Here is a 6,000-nt window from a genome sequence, read left to right as displayed (position 1 = left end):
ACTAAGCACAGTGCACTCTATGCACCATTTCGAGCACTCAGAGCACCCCATGCACTCTTGAGCACCCCGTACACCATGCCCTCCATGCATCATGCCCACCGTGTACCATGCACATCATACAGCCCATGCACAGTGCACCTTATGCATCATGCCAACCGTGCATAGTGCACACCACGCACATAACCATGGAATGGTTTGGGTTGGAAGGGACCTTTAAGATCATCTTGTTCCAAACCCCTGCTACAGGCAGGGACACCTCCCTCTAGACCAGGTTGCTCAAAACCCCATCCAGCCTGGCCTTGAATGCTTCCAGGGAGGGGGCATCCACACCCACACTGGGCAACTGGTTCCAGCATCTCACCACCCTCACAGTAAAGAATTTCTTCCTGATATCGAGTCTAAACCTACCCTCTTCCAGTTTAAAGCCATTTCCCCTCGTCCTGTCGCTACCTGCCCTTATAAAAAGCCCCTCCCCAGCTTTCCTGTTAATAATACACACCACGTATAATAATACACACCACGAACTCTGAGCACTCTGTGCACCATGCGCACCATGCCCTGTGCGCCCAGTGCACTATGTACATGGTACATACCACGCATCGAGCACCCCGCGCATAGCTCCCACCCACCCCACGCGCACACCTCGCGCACATCTCGCGCACTCGGGGCGCGCGCCGCCGGCAGCGTTGGGCGGGGCGGAACCGCTCCCGCCCGCGCTCATTGGACCGTGCAGGGGGCGGCCCCTCCCCTCCTTGCTGCGCGTGCGTACGTGCGTGCGTTCGTACGTGCGTGCGTGCGTGCGTTCGTCCGAGCGAGAGGCGGGGACGGGGTGAGGAGCAGCGCGCGCGCGAGGTGGAAGGGGGGGGGCGGGGATTGGTTGCCATGGCAGTGACGTCAAAGAGTGCCGGGGACAGGGAGCGAAGACACGGAAAAGGTCAAACTAAAGGCGAGGAGGAGAGGCGGCCGGGACGCGGTCTCTGGGCAGCTCGGGCCGGGCCAGGCCGCAGCCGGCCCTGCGAGTCGGGGCGGCGGCCGTGGGCAGCGGGGTGCCGTGGGCGGGCAGGGCCGGGCCGGGCGAGGCGGCTGCTCCTCGTCCCCTGGGCACGGCCGCCCCCCGTCGCATCCCCTCACAGGTACGGGGCAGCGCGGCGGCGGGCCGCGGCCTGGCCAACCTGGGCCTGCGGGACCGTGCTGCGGCCCCTCACGGGAGCTGGGGGGAGGGCGGAGGGTTGGCAGCCCCCGGGGATGGCGTGGAGAGATGGGGAAGGGGCTGCCCGCCGCCACTCCTTTGGGCGTGGGGCTCTTTGGGCCCCGCGCTCCTCGCCGTTATCCCCCCCGGGCTGGGGGAGCCGTCACCCACCGCTCTGTGCCCTCCTGGGGGCCGCCCCACACCCACAGCCCGCGGAGCAGGGAGCTGGGGAGGGGAGTGGAGGGTTTGGGATTTTTTCTTCTGTCTGTGTAGATTTTTTTTTTTTTTTCTGTGGGCTGCCAGGAGTCCTCCCCCCCCCCGCTCTCCTCCCCCCGCCCCCAGCTTTGCATAACTCTCCTGTCCCTTCCTCCCTGCACTTTGCTCTTGCCTGGTGGTCTGTAGCATGATGGAGTAAAACTGTGAAGGACTCTTTCTTTTTTTTGTTTTGTTTTGTTTTTTGTTTAGTGAAAGAGCTGTATCACAAACAAGTAGACTGCCTAATGTTATATATTCTTATATACCTATATCCTTTCTTTTTTCCTCACAGTGCTGGAGTAGGGTTCTGTGATCTTACAGAACAAGGCCCTAGGGCATGGCTCTTTCTAGCAAACCCTGGAGTGAAGCTGCTATCAGCGTGTGGAGACTGAGTGCCACCGACAGTCTGTTGTCTCTTCGCGTTCAGAGAGTTATGTAGAGGGACAGGAGTGACTCAGTAATAGGAAGTATTAGTTGCACTAAGGCAAAACCAGGTAAAGTTATTACTTGGTCACTCTGTGACCTTGGATCATCTGTTCTGCACCAGTCCTCTGTTTGCTTATGAATCAAATATAGTAGTGCTTTACAAAAACATGCTGTGAATAAACACTAATGAGCCTGAAATGCTTATCAGCTGTAGTAATAACAAGTAGATAGTTGTGTTGTTTCTACTATAGTAGCATAGACAGTGCAGCCAGGATTGTGTTTTGCTTGCAAGCTCTTCCTGTGGTTGTAACCTTGCATAGAAGTAGACTCTTGCTTCAAAAGACATCTTATAACTCATTATACTGTGTGATGTTCAGTGTTGGAATCATAGAATCATGGAATGGTTTAGGTTGGAAGGGACCTTAGAGATCCTTGAGTTCCAACCCCCTGCTGCGAGCAGTGTTAAGTCATATTTCATATTTTTATGCAGAAAGTTCTCTAATATGCTTTTAAATAACCACCATTCCACAGTGCAAATAGTTTGTGTTTTTTTTTCTCCTGTTTTCTTAAAACAGCACCAGTGGTGCTAGGGAAACCTTGTGAATTTCTGATGTGTCTGGTTGTCTCTGGGCTAGGTGGTAGGTCAGGGGATTTGATATGGAATTAGAAGAGAGACGTTCCAGTATATCTGCTCACATCTTGGCATGGTCAAGAAATTATTTGGAACTGGTTTGTAGCTCACTGTGCCACCACATAACTGTATTGGCCAAGGTTGAGTAGCGGTGTTCACTGTGTGCTACCTTGAGGTGCTTCTGTATTTGCAAGAAAATACTGAAGCAGGTGAGAGTAAGTTCAGTAAGCCGATTGGTTTAGGGAACAGTATTTTTATTCTCCCATTGTATGGTGATCTGTGTAGAAAATCAAATGCCTTAAGTATGCCATCAGCGAACACTTCACTAGAGGAATCTGAAAACTCTGGAGGAGTTGCCTGTAGTGGTTTGTGCCGCTCTCGAGTGCAGTGCAGCTACCGCCATAGCAGGTGAGCTGGGAGCTGCTGCTCTCAGGAATACTGAGCAGAGTGGGCTGAGTTCTCCTCTCTGCAGTTTTGCTTGATGCAAATTGGAGCAGCTCGCTCGTCTGGTGTTCTTTGATTTTTGTTTTTCTAATCTATTCTGGAGTGATACACCATGAAGAAGCACTAAGTGCCTGATATTTTAAGTTTTGTTTCTAAGAGTAATTTGTTCTGTCGTTTATCGTTTGTCTGCTCAAGTTTGTTTGGAACTTCCATAAGGCTAAATGGGACAACTGTTTTGTGCGAGGAGGAGGTGAGCACAACAGAAGACTTTTGTCTTCGGTTTTAACAACAAAACTGAAAGTTGCTCTGGCAAAATGGCAATTCATTGTTAATTCATGAGATGTAGGTGCCCTGGAAAAATCAAATACCAGTTTCATAGCTACCCTTAGGCATCTCTAATTTATGCAAGCAGGGCTCGCTGAGTAACTTCAGAGTCTCATTGACCTTAGTAGGTTTGCAGAGGTCATATTTTAACACAGACAAGTTATGCTTGAACTATTTTCTCAATAGGTATTAGGAGCAAATGTTTGTGTACATAATTACATGCTTTTTCTCCAGTCCTCTGTTACATTTTCTGCTTTTCTTTAGATTCTTGCTTGTAAATACTACAGTAAATCCTAGAGTCTTCTTTTGTTTGTATTTTTATCATAATCTATTATCTTAATATTAGCAAGAAGCATGAGTTTTTGAGAACAACTTCTTTTTCAGGGTCTCAGTAAAACAGAACAAACAGAAAGGTTTGGCAGACAGAAAGGCAGCTGTAGGATCAGTGCAACTTGGGGTATGGAAAGCCAGAGCAAACCAAATGTGTGTGAGTGACATCAGCATTTTTCTGAGCCGTTTATGCTGCTCACTTCTGTCGGTTCCCAGCAGTGCCTGTGTCTTATGTAAGCTTGCACTGTACATCCTGTCCTGCTGTTCTCATGCATGAAAATCATCGGCGTTATCTTACTGTACATTTTGAGAGCTGAGCAGTTACTGGCTACTTGTTGTCTCAAATGTCTGCATGCAAATTTCTCACAAGCATGCTGGAGAGAGCTATGCCAAGAGCATGATACTGTCCTCCTAGGAGACATCAGAGGGATAACTTGGAGTGAAACACAGCTCATCCTCTGCTCTTTCTGGCAATAGGCACTATGAAGTAATGCAGCTACAGAGGTAATTGTACTGCTTCAGACAGAAGTCCTGATCTGTATCACACGCAGATGGACCACTAATGCAGTTTCAATGGCTGGTGATAAAACAGACATAGAAAGCAAAGGACAGTGGTTTCAACAGAAGCTTTAATAACATTAGGACTGGAAAAGAGAGGCTTTTATGTACTGTTACTGTGTACTGCTTGTTACAGGGTCTTGGGAAGAAACCGTGTCTTCAGGTAGATGGATGCTTTAACCTTGTTCCTGTAGTTAGCATTTAGCGATGATAATGAAGGTACTGTCACTCGATGGTTGAAATTGAATCTTGTCTCTTCTGTTAGTGCTCTTGCTCTGTGAGGGAGACAAGTTTCTGCTCCTCTGCTCTGCTGAATGCACTTGTGTGGCGCTGTGGCTTGCTTCGGGGGGGCTGTGTTTGAAGGGCTGTAGGGTTTCTTACGAGCGCTGATGGGAAGGGCTGACTGGCAGGAGAGGTGTACCTGGATAGGAGTGTGTATGTGGAAGGGCCTTGGAAGGAACGAAGGAATCTCTTGTGGCTTCCCAGTGTGATCTGTTCCATGCTGCATGAAACAATTCCCCATTGTGCTGGAGAAACGTGGGGAGTGTAAGACTTAATAAGGAAGCTGGCTATCTGAAAAGGAACAGGTGCAATGCTCTGACACTTAGAAGCTAAACAAATTCCTGAGTGAGCAGTTCTTGCAGAGTTTAGGGAAATTTAATGGCAAAACATCTAAGAAGGACTTGAATTTTCATTTTGATAAGGGAATTGAATTATCTCTGCTGCCTTTATCACACAAATCTAGGAATGCAATGGCTCTTCTTAGTCCTTCTGTTGTTTTCTTGAGGATATGGAAATGTATTTTAAAAGCATGTGCAGGAAGATGGGCAGCAGCACAGTTTTATGCATTTCAGCAGACTTGCAGCAGCCATAAAAGCTTTTAAGCAGGCACCTGCCCGTTGTGCACTCAGGATTCCGTGGCATTATATTTTATTGTTTTATGGATACTTAGATGAGGATTCTGATAGTCACATATGTTGTCCTTATTCAGTAGCCTTTTCATTTTGTTCATGTGGACAGGATCTATTCAGGATGCTTAAATCTGCTAAAATATTTATAAGAAAGTTCGCCCTTGGAGCATGTTTCCCACAGGATGCAGTGGGTGTCAGGGCTAAAGGTCAGTGCAGACAAAGTAAAGTGAAGGTTCTTTTGGATTTATTTTCCTACTTTTTTCTTTTTTTCTTTTGAAAGAAAATTATCTCTGTAAAGAAGCATGGAACTTTTCTTTGCTACTTCCTATGTTTCCAGGCACTAAGAAGTGGGGATGGACGCTGTAAATACTTATGCCTTTTATTGAAACTTTTTCTCCTTTCTTTAGGAGAGGGGGAAAAAAAAAACTGACAACCCCAAATCAGTGCAGTTAATATATTCATGGATTCTGAGCGTGGAAGTTCCTGGTGTAAATGAAAAAAGCCAGATGGAGTTTTAAGTGACTGTCATGTACAACTTAAGAAACGAACATTCCTGATACTAATAAAGGGGCCAGATTGGAGCTACATAATTACTCCCAGTGTCCTTTTCAACACATGATAAGATTTGGCTACAACAGTCGTAGAGCTGATGGAGACAACTGTCAAGTTCTACAAAGCAGTGGATTATTTGCCTAAAATAAAAATACCTACATGATTATTCTTGTGCATACATTCGCATCTGCTGGTGATTAGTACTCGTGTCCCAGTTGAAATGGAAGAATAAATGGAGCTGACTTGCTCTTGAATCTCCTTACTGCCTGAAGTATCTATATTAATATATTTATATATATGAACTATGTCAGTAAATTATTCCTATTAAATGTATATTGAAGACAGGAAGTAAATGTTTTTTTATTTTTTTAGGAGTTAGG

The 6,000-nt window shown here is 46.9% G+C and overlaps 1 protein-coding gene across 1 annotated transcript in view; it reads left to right on the top strand.

The window, feature by feature from the left end:
* ZFAT (zinc finger and AT-hook domain containing) overlaps positions 941–6,000 on the top strand; it is a 129,279-nt gene continuing 124,219 nt past the window's right edge. The window contains exon 1 of the mRNA XM_021386724.1: positions 941–1,133. The gene's annotated coding sequence lies outside the window, so the exon portion shown is untranslated. The remainder of the gene's footprint in view (positions 1,134–6,000) is intronic.

The sequence above is a fragment of the Numida meleagris genome, chromosome 2 (assembly GCF_002078875.1).
Source record: "Numida meleagris isolate 19003 breed g44 Domestic line chromosome 2, NumMel1.0, whole genome shotgun sequence".
NCBI lineage: Eukaryota > Metazoa > Chordata > Aves > Galliformes > Numididae > Numida > Numida meleagris.
Note: the sequence above shows the minus strand (reverse complement) of the source record. Positions and strands in the feature narration are given on the sequence as shown.